Source organism: Dermochelys coriacea, chromosome 7 (assembly GCF_009764565.3).
Source record: "Dermochelys coriacea isolate rDerCor1 chromosome 7, rDerCor1.pri.v4, whole genome shotgun sequence".
NCBI lineage: Eukaryota > Metazoa > Chordata > Testudines > Dermochelyidae > Dermochelys > Dermochelys coriacea.
In genome coordinates this window covers 49,402,176-49,416,723 of record NC_050074.1, presented here as the reverse complement: position 1 = coordinate 49,416,723, position 14,548 = coordinate 49,402,176, and positions in this window count along the sequence as shown.

The window sequence follows — 14,548 nt, the reverse complement described above, 5'->3', positions numbered from 1 at the left end:
GTTGAACAAAATTCTGCTGATGGCCCGCTGCCCCCTCCCCCAGCTCTGCTGGTGCCCCTCAGTCTTGACTCACAGCTCCCTACTATCCCATCCCCACCAGCTCTGCTGATGCCCTCAGTCCTGGCCCGCAGCCCCCTGCTATCCCAGCTCTGGTGTCCCTCCTGCCCCACTCTGCCGATGCCCCTCAATGCTGCCCTCTACCCCGCTGGCATTCCAGGCCTGGCATCCCACCTTTCACAGACGGATAAAGGCCCAGTTACAAGCCGTTGTCTAGACAGGGTAAACACAGCCAAAGGCTCTAGGCAAAGGGCAGGCAGGAAGCAAGAGGTGACCAGGGGATAAAAAGCAGGAACGTTCCCAGCCCAGAAGGACACCAAAGGAAATTCCTGCAAACCAGCGGGGAACCCAAATCTTCTTATGCTGCTGCTCGTAGGAGGCTCGTCCGGCACAGCCGTTGGGCTGACACGTTCCCAGCAGACCCGCGGGAGCCCAGCCAGATGCGATGCCCTCTTCTGAATGCTGAGTCAGCACCTCATGCTGCATGGGCAGGGTGGATCCGTTTGCTGCCACACCAAGCCATGGGGCCACATGCAGATGGAGGGGCTGGGTGTGCCCACCCCTGGAGTGCCTGCTGGGCGTGAGTGGGACACAAGTGATTCCGAGGCTTCTGCCCCAAGTGAATCCCCCATGCTGAGAGGACCTAGGAACCTCAAAGAGAGTAAAGCATTAAGGCAGCAGCCCCTTTACAGGATCTGGCCACTAGAGGGGGATAGAGAACTGCACCGGGTTGGCCCATGTGATCAGTTCCCCACTCCTCCAGGGAATCTCCCATGCACAACAGCACAGATGGGGACTGAATTCCCTCAGTTTCTCCCTCCACTTTCAAAGCAAAGCAGTAAGGCCTTTGATTTTCTATACCCGGATCCCTCCCTCTAAATTCCCCTCACAGGTCACCTTGTGTGGAATGCGGCCTGAGTGGGATAAGCCCATTAGCTGGAGGTTTCTGTGATGAGCATCGACAGCAAGATAATTAACACTCGGAGCATATTGAAATAGCACATTAAGTTAGGCTCCCGCATTAGTCCCCCACGGGGATGAATGGGGATGGGGAATTTCACAGTCTCTGCATTGCTTGCTCTCAGCCTGCTGGCTCGGCAGCACTGCACAGTGCTGGGACTGCATTATGGGGGTTACTGCCGGAGCCAGAAATGTTCTGCCCCTGGAGCTCGGGCAGGGGGGAGAGCCAGCAGGGTAATGTACAGTGACTAGATTTCTACTGCCCCAGCTTGCTACCCACCTGGCTGGATGGACAGGGAGCTGCTCCCCAGACCTCTCCCCACTGGCATGTGCCTGAAAGGAAAAGGGAGGGCTGAAGGGCTGCCAGGGTAGAGACCAGACCAGAAATGCACTCAAGGGCTTCGCTGAGATCAACTCCAGAGCCAGCCAGTCCAGTTGTTTCTCCATGTAGGGGCGTATGAAATCCTCCCGCCAGTTCCAGTAGCCACAGAGCAGCAAGCGGTAGTGGGAGGCCCGGCAGAGCCCGGTCCATGGAGATTTGCACTCACAGCTCACTTGAGGCAAGGCCTTTCTGGGCAGCAGGGTCCACATCCAAGGATCTGTTGAAGCTGAGTGGTGTAAGTGCTACCTAGGAAAGGCTGAAGGAGGGCTGCGTGTCAGGAGAGAAAGGCATCAGCAGAGCTGTGTGCGGGGGGAGCCCAGGGCTGGAATAGCAGGGTACTGCGGGTTAGGAGTGAGGGGCATCAGTAGAACTGGGTCAAGAAATGTACCCAGTCTTATCACCTGGCTTTCCGAGCACTAAATCCACATGAATAACCCTGCAAGCCCATCTCTTCATGCGATCAACCACACTGCTGCTCCGTGGTGCAGGAAGGGTTAATCCCGACGGTCCTGTGCTGCCAGAGTGGTCCCTAATTCCCAGAGACAGAGCAGTGACCTTGCCATCACCTCTGTGCTGACTGTGCCTAGCGCTCTTGGTTGGGGAGGGGAGTATGGCTGAGCGCTGAGAGCGTCCAGGGAGGGGAAATGAGAGGAGACTTTCTGACTCCTACCGGAGCAGGCCAAGAGCATGACACTGAGCACAGCCCCACGGCGGCACGCCAGCCCTGGTTTACAGCACTGCTGGTCTTGCAGGGGACGAGCAAGTCAGGCCAATGTCCCCCTGGTTTGCCGGAGCCTGGGGGCGGGGCCAGCTCCATGCTCCTTGGCACTGGGCTTCCCCTGGGCACCGTGTCCAGATCGCTTCATGGCTGTGACTTCTGCACCCGCTCCAGACCCTGTCTGCACGACAGCCCAGAACTGAGTTTGGAGCCAGAGACGCAGACGGCCCAAGCCTGGCTCCAGCCTGTTGGGCCATTAGTGACTGTGGCAGCTAACAGGGCTTTGACCTGGCCAGAGGCCAGGTTGGGATGTGGGGGGAGGGGTACCTGGGGGGTCAGAGACTGGCATGAGATTCAGGAGACAGGTTCAATTCCTAGCTCTGCCGCTGAACCCCACCCTGGCCCTGTGATCATGGGCAAGTCATTGCATTGCCCTGTTCCCCAGCTGGAAAACAGAGCCAGCCTGTCCCTCCCTCACCAGGGAGGTTGAGGGCTAATGTGGGGATCAGAAGCCATGGTGACGGGCCCAGATGACACCCAAAAGCAGGTCATTGCACTGTAGACAGAACCTCCTAACTGTGTCTGCACCGTCATTCTGCCTTGCTCCCAACTCCCTGGTAACTCAGGGGCATCCCCCAGCACAGGGCCCCCGTGCCACTCCCCATTCATGCCCTCTGGGTGCTCTTGTCCCTGCCTCAGGAAAACTGCCAGACTGTACCAATGCCCTCCTAGTCTACTGGACCCACAACCCACCTGCTGCGGGTTTCAGCTGGGGGAAGATCTGCTACGCGGACACAGCTCTGCCATGCCCGGGCTGGATGAGAGCATCCCAGCCTGGGCACAAAGCCATGGCTGATGCTGCATAAGAGGGAGGAGTGATCACTTCATACCGTGCCCATAAACCATCCCCAGCAGAAACCCTGCCCAGCACGGAGAAGGTTGAGCCTGACAGGAGGCCCGGTGGTACACCTCTTCATGCCCATACATGATCACAAGCCACACAACCACAATGGAAAACAACATGGCACAGATGGACCCATCACCCCAGTCGGGGCACCGAGCCACATGAGTGAGGAACACTTTGTCACCACAACGTGAGTTGGAGTAAAAGAAATTTGATTGCAGAGCCATTGGTCATTGGCCATTATCTCTGAAAATTCATGGCGATCAGGGGAGGTCCCGGACGATTGGAAAAAGGCAAATATAGTGCCCATCTTTAAAAAAGGGAAAAAAGAGAAACCGGAGAACTATAGCCTCACTTCAGTCCCCAGCAAAATCATGGAGCAGGTCCTCTAGGAATCCATTTTGAAGCACTTGGAGGAGAGGAAGGTGGTCAGAAACACGTCAACATGGATTCACCAAGGGCAAGTCATGCCTGACCAACCTGATTGCCTTCTGTGATGAGGCTCTGTGGATATGGGGAAGGCGGTGGATGTGATATATCTTGACTTTAGCAAAGCTTTTGATATGGTATCCCACAGTATTCTTGCCAGCAAGTTAAAAAAGTATGAATTGGATGAATGGACAATAAGGTGGATAGAAAGCTAGATTGTCAGGCTCAATGGATAGTAATCAATGGCTCGATGTCTAGTTGGCAGCCAGTATCAAGCGGAGTGCCCCAGGGGTCGGTCCTGGGGCCGGTTTTGTTCAACATCTTTATTAATGATCTGGATGATGGAATTAATTGCACCCTCAGCAAGTTCGCAGATGACACTAAACTGGGGGGAGAGGTAGATATGCTGGAGGGTAGGGATAGGGTCCAGAGTGACCTAGACAAATTGGAGGATTGGGCCAAAAGAAATCTGATGAGGTTCAACAAGGACAAGTGAAGAGTTCTGCACTTAGGAAGGAAGAATCCCATGCACTGCTACAGGCTGGGGAACGACTGGCTCAGCATCAGTTCTGCAGAAAAGGACCTGGTGATTACAGTGGACAAGAAGTTGGACATGAGTCAGCAGTGTGTCCTTATTGCCAAGAAGGCTAGATTTCAGTAAGGCGTTTGATACTGTGCCACATGGGGAATTATTAGTTAAATTGGAAAAGATGGGGATCAATATGAAAATTGAAAAGTGGATAAGGAATTGGTTAACAGGGAGACTACAGCGGGTCATACTGAAAGGTGAACTGTCATGCTGGAGGGAGGTTACCAGTGGAGTTCCTCAGAGATCGGTTTTGGGACCAATCTTATTTAATCTTTTTATTACTGACCTCGGCACAAAAAGTGGGAGTATGCTAATAAAGTTTGCGGATGATACAAAGCTGAGAGGTATTGCCAATATAGAGAGAGACCGGGATATCATACAGGAAGATCTGGATGACCTTCTAAATTGGAGTGATAGTAATAGGATGAAATTTAATAGTGAGAAGTGTAAGGTTATGCATTTAGGGATTAATAACAAGAATTTTAGTTATAAGCTGGGGACGCATCAATTAGAAGTAATGGAGGAGGAGAAGGACCTTGGAGTATTGGTTGATCACAGGATGACTATGAGCTGCCAATGTGATATGGCTGTGAAAAAAGCTAATGCGGTCTTGGGATGCATCAGGCAAGGTATTTCCAGTAGAGCTAAGGAGGTGTTAGTACCGTTATACAAGGCACTGGTGAGACCTCACCTGAAATATTGTGTGCAGTTCTGGTCTCCCATGTTTAAGAAGGATGAATTCAAACTGGAACAGGTACAGAGAAGGGCTATTAGGATGATCCGAGGAATGGAAAACCTGTCTTATGAAAGGAGACTCAAGGAGCCTGGCTTATTTAGCCTAACCAAAAGAGGGTTGAGGGGAGATATGATTGCTCTCTATAAATATATCAGAGGGATAAATACCAGAGAGGGAGAGGAATTATTTACGCTCAGTACCAATGTGGACACAAGAACAAATGGATATAAACTGGTCATCGGGAAGTTTAGACTTGAAATTAGACGAAGGTTTCTAACCATCAGAGGAGTGAAGTTTTGAAATAGCCTTCCAAGGGAAGCAGTTGGGGCAAAAGACCTATCTGGCTTTAAGATTAAACTCGATAAATTTATGGAGGAGATGGTATGAGGGGATAATATGATTTTGGCAATTAATTGATCTTTAAATATTCATGGTAAATAGGCCTAATGGCCTGTGATGGGATGTTAGATGGAGTGGGATCTGAGTTACTACAGAGAATTCTTTCCTGGGTATCTGGCTGGTGAATCTTGCCCATATGCTCAGGGTTTAACTGATCGCCATATTTGGGGTCGGGAAGGAATTTTCCGCCAGGGCAAATTGGAAGAGGCAATGGAGGTTTTTCACCTTCCTCTGTAGCATGAAGCATGGGTCACTTGCTGGAGGATTCTCTGCACCTTGAAGTCTTTAAACCATGATTTGAGGACTTCAATGGCTCAGACATAGGTGGGAGGTTTATCACAGGACTGGGTGGGTGAGATTCTGTGGCATGCATTGTGTAGGAGGTCAGACTAGATGATCATAATAGTCCCTTCTGACCTTAATATCTATGAATCTATATTGGGCTGTATTAGTAGGAGCATTGCCACAGATCGAGGGAAGTGATTATTCCCCTCTATTCAGCATTGGTGAGGCTACACCTGGAGTATTGCATCCAGTTTTGGTCCTCCCACTACAGAAGAGAAGTGCACAAATTGGAGAGAGTCCAGCGGAGGGCAACGAAAATGATTGGTGCTGGGCACATGACCTAAGAGGAAAGGCTGAGGGAACTGGAATTATTTAGTCTGCAGAAGAGAAGAGTGAGGGGGGATTTGATAGCAGCCTTCAACTACCTGAAGGGGGGGGTTCCAAAGAGGATGGAGCTCGGCTGTTCTCAGTGTTGGCAGATGACAGAACAAGGAGCAATGGTCTCAAGTTGCAGTGGGGGAGGTCTCGGTTGGATATTAAGAAACACTATTTCACTAAGAGGGTGGTAAAGCCCTGGAATGGGTTACCTAGGGAGGTGGTGGAATCTCCATCCTTAGAGGTTTTTAAGGCCCAGCCTGACAAAGCCCTGAATGTGATGATTTAGTTGGTGTTGGTCCTGCTTTAAGCAGGGGATTGGACTAGATGACCTCCTGAGGTCTCTTCCAACCCTAATATTCTATGATTCTATGAAAACAAAAAAAAATTTCTGCCATCCAAGAATTCTTGGGGCTAGTTTCCATTTTGGTCAAAATTTTTGGCCAAAATCCAGCAACTCAAACGCAACTTCTGGGCAAAAACCTTCCCCTTGGGGGGGTTTTGAAAACCAAAACTCTTCCCCAAAAGTAAACATTTATACAGAGCTATTGAATGAAAATGGTTTTCAAACCCAGATCTTTTTTTTTTTTTTGGTTACAAAAATATAAAATGGAAAAATCCACAGGGAAAATTTCAAAAAGGAAACAAGATTTAAAAAGAAATGTACACGGAGAAATAATTGGCGTTTTCCAACTGGCCCCTGCTGTCAGGACTGTGAGGGGGTAATAGGGTAGAAGGGTGGACTCAGGGAGAGTGTGTACCCCTTGTGTCTGGGTATGGCAGAGAAGCGCCCCCTGCTGATGGTAACTGCTGTCCCGCAGTGCTCTGCCTCATCTCTAGGGCCCTACCAAATTCACGGCCAGGAAAAACTCATCACAGACTGTGAAATCTGGTCTCCCCCCGTGAAATCTGGTCTTTTGTGTGTTTTTACCCCATGTTATACAGCTTTCCAGGGGACACCAGCATTTCTCAAATTGGGGAGTTGCAGGCAGAGTTGCAAGGTTATTTAAGAGGAGTTGCAGTATTGCCACCCTGACTTCTGCACTGCTGCCTTCAGAGCTGGGCAGCCAGAGAGTGGTGGCTATTGGCCGAGTGCCCAGCTCTGAAGTCATCACCCCACCAGCAGTAGTGCAGGAGTAAGAGTGGCAATACCATACCATGCCACCCTTACTCATGCACTGCTGCTTTCAGGAACAGCTGGAGAGTGGTGGCTAGTGACTGAGGGCCCAGCAGCGCAGAAGTAAGGGTGGCAATACCATACCAGGCCATCCTTACTTCTGCGCTGCTGCTGGCGGTAGCTCTTGGCCAGCCGCTGCCACTCTCCAGCTACCCAGCTCTGAAGGCAGCGCCACCACCAGCAGCAGAGCAGAAGGGTAGCAGTACCGTAACCCCTCCCCCCAATAACCTTGTTACATCCCACAACTTCTTTTCGGGTCAGGACCCCTACAATTACAACACCATTAAATTTCAGATTTAAATAGCTGAAATCATGTAATTTATTATTTTTAAATTCCTATGATCGTGAAATTGGCCAAAATGGACCATGAATTTGGTAGGGCCCTACTCATCTAACAGCTCAGCCCTCTGGCTGGGTGATGTTTTGGTCCCATCCCTTCCAGGGTACCAGAAAGGCCAACAAATAACAGTCCTTACATCAGGTCTATGGCCCCACCGCATCCCCCCTTTGCTCAGGGCTTCCTGATGTCCTTATCCCCTTTCCACATCCCTTTATTTCCCCAGTGGCTAGCAGAGAAACCCGGTTGCAGCAGCTCTGTGAATAGTTCCCTTAATAAAGGCCTGGAGCCCGCTCCTGCCACTGTCCGACCCATGTGACAAGAAACGAGTACAGCAGGTGACAGCTGGAATGGGGGAGGGGCCCTGGCACCCACGGCACCGCAGACATGTGGGGTGAAGGCAGCGTTCCCTGGTGCCTGCTGGGCATGCTGGCCTCTGAGGCTGGGGAGGAGGGAATGGGTGCTTTGGAAAGCAGGAAGGTTCCTCTGGGAGCTGCTGGGACATTCGCCTGGAGGAACCCGGGTGCCCCCATTCCTCTCTCCCGGCCATGCTCCCCAGGGCTGTCTGGTGGGCACGCTGTTCACCAGCCCGTCAGCCAGGGAAGTCCTCTCCTCTGCCCCCCTTTTCATTCCGGCCTAGTGCAGGCTGCTCCCTGATCAGCTTCCTGGTTTCTAGGCTCCCTGGCTTAGTCCTGGCTCTGCCTGTGTGTGACACAGGGAGTCCAGGCACCTCACTGGGGCTGAGGATTCCCCTGGGCTGCCGGCCTACCGGGTGAGGCATTGCTCTGCTGAGCCATGGAACCTGTAATGTAGACAGGGATCAGGCCCCCACATCCTCTGCCCCTGCTCCACACCCCAGTCCTGTCCCCACACTGGCCCTGTGACTGGAGCAGCCTGTGGGGGAAGTCTTGAGTTCTCCCCAGGGCTCTCAGCCTGTGGGGTGAGACCAGGGCAGAGCAGCATAGGGCTGGCTAGTGAGGGCAGGCTTTAGGCCTCCGAACAGCTGGCCCGGAGGCACCAGGGCTGAGCTATTTGCCTGGGGAGGGCCCAAGCGCTCTGGGCCCGATTCTCCAAGATCAGCCCACCCCCACTGCCCATCAAAGGCCAGTCCTCTGCACACCCAAGATCCCAGGCATTCACACACACTGGCTCTTCATGACAACATTGGCCTGAGTGGTTTTCCTGCAGCCACGGGGCCAAGTCGCACCTAGTGCCTGGCCCCCAGCCCCTGGCTTCTAGCCCGTGCTTCCCCCCTCTAGCCCAGGGCTGCAGGATTCTCCAGTTCCCCTTTTGCTGGAGCAGGGCTGTCCAGCCTGCCTGAGGATGGTTGACAGGAGCCCTCTGGCTAATGGACATTGCGCTCTGCTGGTCCTTGGCTACCGGGGTAACTCTCCAACCCCCAGCACAGCCCACCTGGCAGGGCAGGGGCAGGGTAGGGCGAGCTTACCTTCCTTCATTTAGGGGACCCCGTGGCATAACATAGAGTAGCCTGGCTGCGGCTCTCATGCTCACTGGCACTGGGGTCAGCGCAGGCCTAGGGTAGAGGGTGCTGCAGGCACTCCCCTGCGCCCCTTTCTTTCCTGAGTGGATCTCGCTCACAGGGAAAACCCAGCACACTGCCCCGGCCTGGGTGGCAAATTCACAACCCTGAGGAGCTATCCCAGAGCTCCCCCTGCAGGCAGGGCATGCACCAGCTGCACTGTCCTGCAGCCCAGTGCAGCCATCTCCCCATGGCAAACCAGGCTCTGCCCTCCCTCCCTCCCCCGCCCCCGCCCCCGCCGCCGCTGCCAGTTCATGTTCAGGTGACACACACCCCTGCCCCCATGCTCCTAGCCAGAGGCTTTGAGAGGGTGGGGCAAGGAATGGCTCACTGCTCTGCGGGGGGGGGGGGAGTCGGCCTTGTGAGTTAGTTCTGCCTCCCCTCCCATCTCCAACGCACTGCAACTGACCTGGCAATTAACAGGGCTGTTATCCAGGAATGCCCCGGGAACAGGGAACTACTTAATGATTACATTAGATTAACCCTCTGAATCTTACCTGCCTTTGCAGGACTCTCTCCCACTAGTGCTCACAGCATCTTTGAGCCCCAGCAGGCCAGAGACAGAACAGCAGAGTTTAAAGCCGACCCGTCAGATTTAAGCCTGGTCTAAGCTATGAAATCCAAGGGCCTCTGCAATCCTGCCAGCTGACTGGGATTTGCTTATTATTAGTCAGGACCCCCTTGCACTAGGTGCTGTACGGACACAGAGCTCTGCCCCGATGAGCTCACATCTGCCAATGAGACAGGAGACAACCAGGGGCCCAGCAAACAGACAGGGCGTCCCACACTGCTATTACAACTAGTATGATGAGGGCCTGCCACAGCTCACCAGCTGCCTAACCACTACCGAGTTCTTTGCAGCCCACGCGGCAGAGGCAAGTTGTCAGGGGGGTCGGGAAAAGGACAATGAGGCAGCTGTTGGGGCGTTTACTGGGGGACTCCCCTGTGCACAGGGCGGTGTGGAAGAACACACGAAGGGGCTGGTGGGGATGAAGAATGGGAATGTCATTGGAGTGGAACTGCCGTTTGATCCCACAAGATGGTCCCATCTAGTCTTGGGATCTAGGAATCTCAATAGCTTATACCCCATCCTATGAACAGCCAGCTGTCTGCAGGCACCACTGCACTGGGGATGAAGGGAAGAAGGCAGAAAGGGAGAGGTAGGTGTGCAGGGGGTTAGGAGAGGAAGTGTAGCCTTACGGTTACAGCACTAGGCTAGGAGTCAGCAAATCCAACTTTGATTCCTGGCTCCACCACAGACAGCTTGGGTAGCCTTGGCCCACTCCCTGTGCCTCAGTTCCCCCCATGACGGGGGAGAATGATCCTTCTTTTCTCCCATCTTCTGGCTGCGGAAACCCTCATCTCTTTGGGGAAGGGACTGCCTCTCACTGATCCTGCCGTGATCTTGATTGGCACAACAGTTATAATCCCACATACGTTCTTATACCATGCCTAGCACTGTGGCATCTGGGCACCAAAGAGAAAATATATAAATCGATAGATCGATAGATCGATAGATAGATAGATGATATTACTGTGGTAATTTGAGGCTGGATCCAACATTAGTGTGGGTGAGTCACTCCAACAGTCAAAACCCAATGTGAAATAATCCTCGCAATCGGCGCGTATGTTTCGCAAGTTGACGCATTCTAAAACTATGTATAGATCTCAGGAGCCAGCAAAGAGGTCGTCACTTCCTCTCCAGCTGTAATAATACCACAGCGGAAGACAGGGAGGGGGAGCGGCCCAGAGCCTGCAAAGGTATTTTCTGTGCAACTCCTTTGAATTGCACGAGAGAGATTGGAAGAGGCTGAGCAGAGGTTAATGATTTTTGGCTCTGGAGGGTAGGAGCTAAATGCTGGTTGATTTCACTTTAACGTTGAATAGCGGCAGGCAATTGATCAAGTGCCTCCATCTGGTTCCATTCTGGAGGCAGGCTGGGGCAGAGACATCCCAACTGGCTCACACCAAGAGATTCATGAAGTCCCGCTTCTCCTTCTAAACACAGCTCCAGACTGGGATATTCCCTACCAGACAGATGCAGCTGCCCATTTCCAGAGGGAAGGTCCTGACCCGGGACACCCTACCGGTTCCCGAAAGGGTCCTGCAAAGAATGGCCAATGAAGCGTTTGGGGTTGGGAGCACGGCACCAGATTTTGTCCCAGTGCTGGCTCCCCCGGACAAACACCTCCTCTGCCCCTTGTGCATTTCCTAGCATGAGTATGGAAGATCCTTTGGGGGAAAGCCCCAGAAACAGCTTCTTCACTCTTCTTGGGGAAGATCCCAGCAGCCCAGGTAAAACCTTCCTGACAGGATGGCACAGGCTCCTGCCAGGGGGGCAAAGCACATTGCTTGCATGCATCAGAGCTCTCAGTGGTAGCCTGGCCAGAGGCCTTTGGTGCTATGGTCATGGGAGGCTGGAGCAGGGGGAGTGGAGAGGATCTATTGCATATGGGCCAGCCCAAGGGGAAGAAGCTCAGGGGAATTCCTGGATCCATCTGGAGCAGATTCAGGATGCAGGCCCAGGGTGAAAGTCTGAGCTGGGCTCCTGTGGAATAAACTCCAGGGGCCACCCCAGGAGAAGTGCCTGAACTGGGTTTCCATGTTCCTAGGGAATGGACTCCAGCCTGGCTAGCCTAAGAGCTGGAGCAGGATACAGTCCACACCCGGCTTGTAAGGAGTGCTGTGCTGGGAGGCGATGGCAGGGCAAGGGAAGGGCAGGGCTGCTTGGTGACGGCTGTGGCTAACAGGAAGAATTCAGGCTGGAGGAGTGCCAGGGGCCGTCAGCTGCAGGGAGGGCAGGTGTGGCTCTGAGATTAGCTGTAGATAAGAGTGTTCACGTCATGGGGTGTGGTAGCTACGTAGTCCCAGGGGACCTGGCCTCGATGCGATATGCTGGAAAACATCCCCAGCAGAACCAAGAGGATCCCAGCAGCTCCCGGACCATGGCAGTGGCATGTCTACACATCAAAAACAGCTCCGCGGTACTGATCATCAGAGTCCAGGGCAGTTGGCTCGGCCTAGGGCTGCAAGGCTAGAAACAGTGGTGAAGACGTTGCTGCTCGGGCTGGAGCCTGGGCTCTGAAACCCAGCAAGTGACCCAGTCCCGAGACTTGATGCTGCAGGGGGAGTTTGCAGTGTAGCCGTGCTCAGCAACAACTCCTCATTTCAGACAGCAGCTCCAGCACATCTAGCAAGAGTCACTGGCTCCTTCAGCGGCCTTTTGACAGGCATAGCAAGCCCGACTCACCAGCATACAGTCCCTGTGTGACAGCTCTGCCTGTGCACAGGCTGGTGGAGCCAGCCCCTGGGGAATTCAGCTGGCCTGGGGGAAGGTCAGGAGCCAGGGCCTGCAGCAGAGCCAGGCTTGGGGCAACCTAAGGAGCAATGTTGGTCTGGAGGAGGCTTCCTGATTGGCTTTGCCACCTGAATGGTCGGGAGAGTCAGCAGCCTGTTTTTTAGTTCAGCAGCTGCTCAAACCATTTGCCCAGGGTTGCGATATCTTCTGCTCTTGCCTTGTTCCAGCCCTGCTCTTGGCTTGTTTCCAGCCCTGCTCTTGCCTCACCTCACTTCACTTCAGGGAACCCAGCTCTGACTCCTGACTTCAGCTCTGACCTCCACTCTGGCATCCGGCCTCTGCACCGGCTCTGACCCTGGCTACCAACTCCTTCTCTAACCACGAGGCTTGGCTGCCCACAGGCTGGTCCCTGACAGGGCAGTCCCTGTGTAGCATAGAGCCAGCGCAACAGCCTGATAGCACCCCTTGCAGTACTCAGTGTAGGGGATTGTGGCCAGGAGCAAAAGGGCCCAGTAAGAAAACTGCTGTACTCTGAAAAAAGAAAAGGAGTACTTGTGGCACCTTAGAGACTAACAAATTTATTAGAGCATAAGCTTTCGTGAGCTACAGCTCACTTCATCGGATAAATGCATCCGATGAAGTGAGCTGTAGCTCACGAAAGCTTATGCTCTAATAAATTTGTTAGTCTCTAAGGTGCCACAAGTACTCCTTTTCTTTTTGCGAATACAGACTAACACGGCTGCTACTCTGAAACCTGCTGTACTCTGGTTATTCATGGCTAGTGTGATGGCCGCTTGGTCCCCCAGAGAGCCTAGTACAGATTACAGCCACCCTGAGGCTGCTCTATGTTGCGCTGGAGCTGAAGACTACCAGAGAAAGTGGAGCACAGTCCCCCCCACCCCACCCCTCCCACGCTGTGCACCAAATGGTGCTTGGCTGCACCCCAAAACTGATCCCCAGTTGTCTAAGCACCACCACTTTGGGCATCCCCCCATCCCCATCCACACTGAGGGTCAGGCCTTAGGAACCATAGCTGAGACCTAGGAAAAATAAGGCCTAGTGGAACAATCATCTGAGGAGGGAGACAAGAGAAGTTTCCATCAGAGACCTCAGGGGTGTTATAAAGATGCCAGGGACCAGTTAATCTCATTAGTGAATTAGGACAGGAAACAGTGGGTTTAAGCTGCAGCAGGGGAAATGTAGGTTAAATAGGAGGATGATTTATAGCGATCTACACTCGGGAACAAACCATTCCAGTCGGATACCACCAAACCCTAGGTTAGCTGTGTGGCCGAAGCCTGAAGAGAAAACTGGCTAATAAGACCTGCTAGACAATTTGCCTTGTCTCAGCTCGAACGTTTAAACAATGTTAGGGGTTCAGTGGATGCCATTAATTCTGCAACCCACCCTAACACACTAAAGCAGTCTAAGAGCTGGGAATGTAAGCTGTTTAGCTGCTGCAGGGAGTTACAGCAGTTTAAAGTTTAAGTCAGTTTAATGCCCTTTTGCAATTCAAGAGTTTAAGCCACTCGGGATTTAAGGTAGTTTAAGGCGGCTCGTGACTTAACATGGTTTAAAAGCTTATGGAGCAAAGCCATTTTAAGGAATTATGATCCATTAAGCCTTCCATGCTCAATCGATTTGTAAAGATCCATTCAACAAAGCAGTGGATGGGGAGCCCAGAGATCTGGGTTTGAGTCTTGGCTCTGCTACTGATTTTCTGGCTAGCCTTGTGCAAGTCACATTAACCACAGTGTGCCATAGTCCCCCCATCTAGACTGTGGCACTCGCCTATCACATTACAGCTGCAGCATGGGATCGTGGATGATAGAATCATCTGAAATCACTGAAGGGAAGCGGGACAGAAGTGACTCAGGAAGGCATCATGGACTTCAAAGTAGGATCACTTAATCTTAAAGCCCACATACAATAAATCAGGTTGACTTACAAAAAGTTGAAATAGAAAAATTCAGGCAAGATCTGTACAGACCCTTCCTCCTTCTAAAGGTCAGCTGCCCAAGTCTAGAGCGCTCCCGCCTGTATCTCAGGCCAAGTTTGAGATCAAACCAGAATCAAGGTGTGACATATATTAACTTCCCCTCCGCATTGAATATATAGTCCTTTGGCTCCTCCCAGTTTTGATTTCAGCCAATCAGAGCTTTGCTGGAGGGAAGGGGGGGTTTCAGAAGTTCCCCTCCACTTCTTTTTTTAAATGTCATTTGGTGGATAGATTGTAAATCTCCTTGAGCCAAAGCTATTCACCTGTCAGAAGGTGTACACTACACGGGGTCGGCAGAACTCCGACAATCCTTTGTAACCATAGCCTGCAAGCCAGAGTCCTGCACCACCTCTGTCTGGTCTG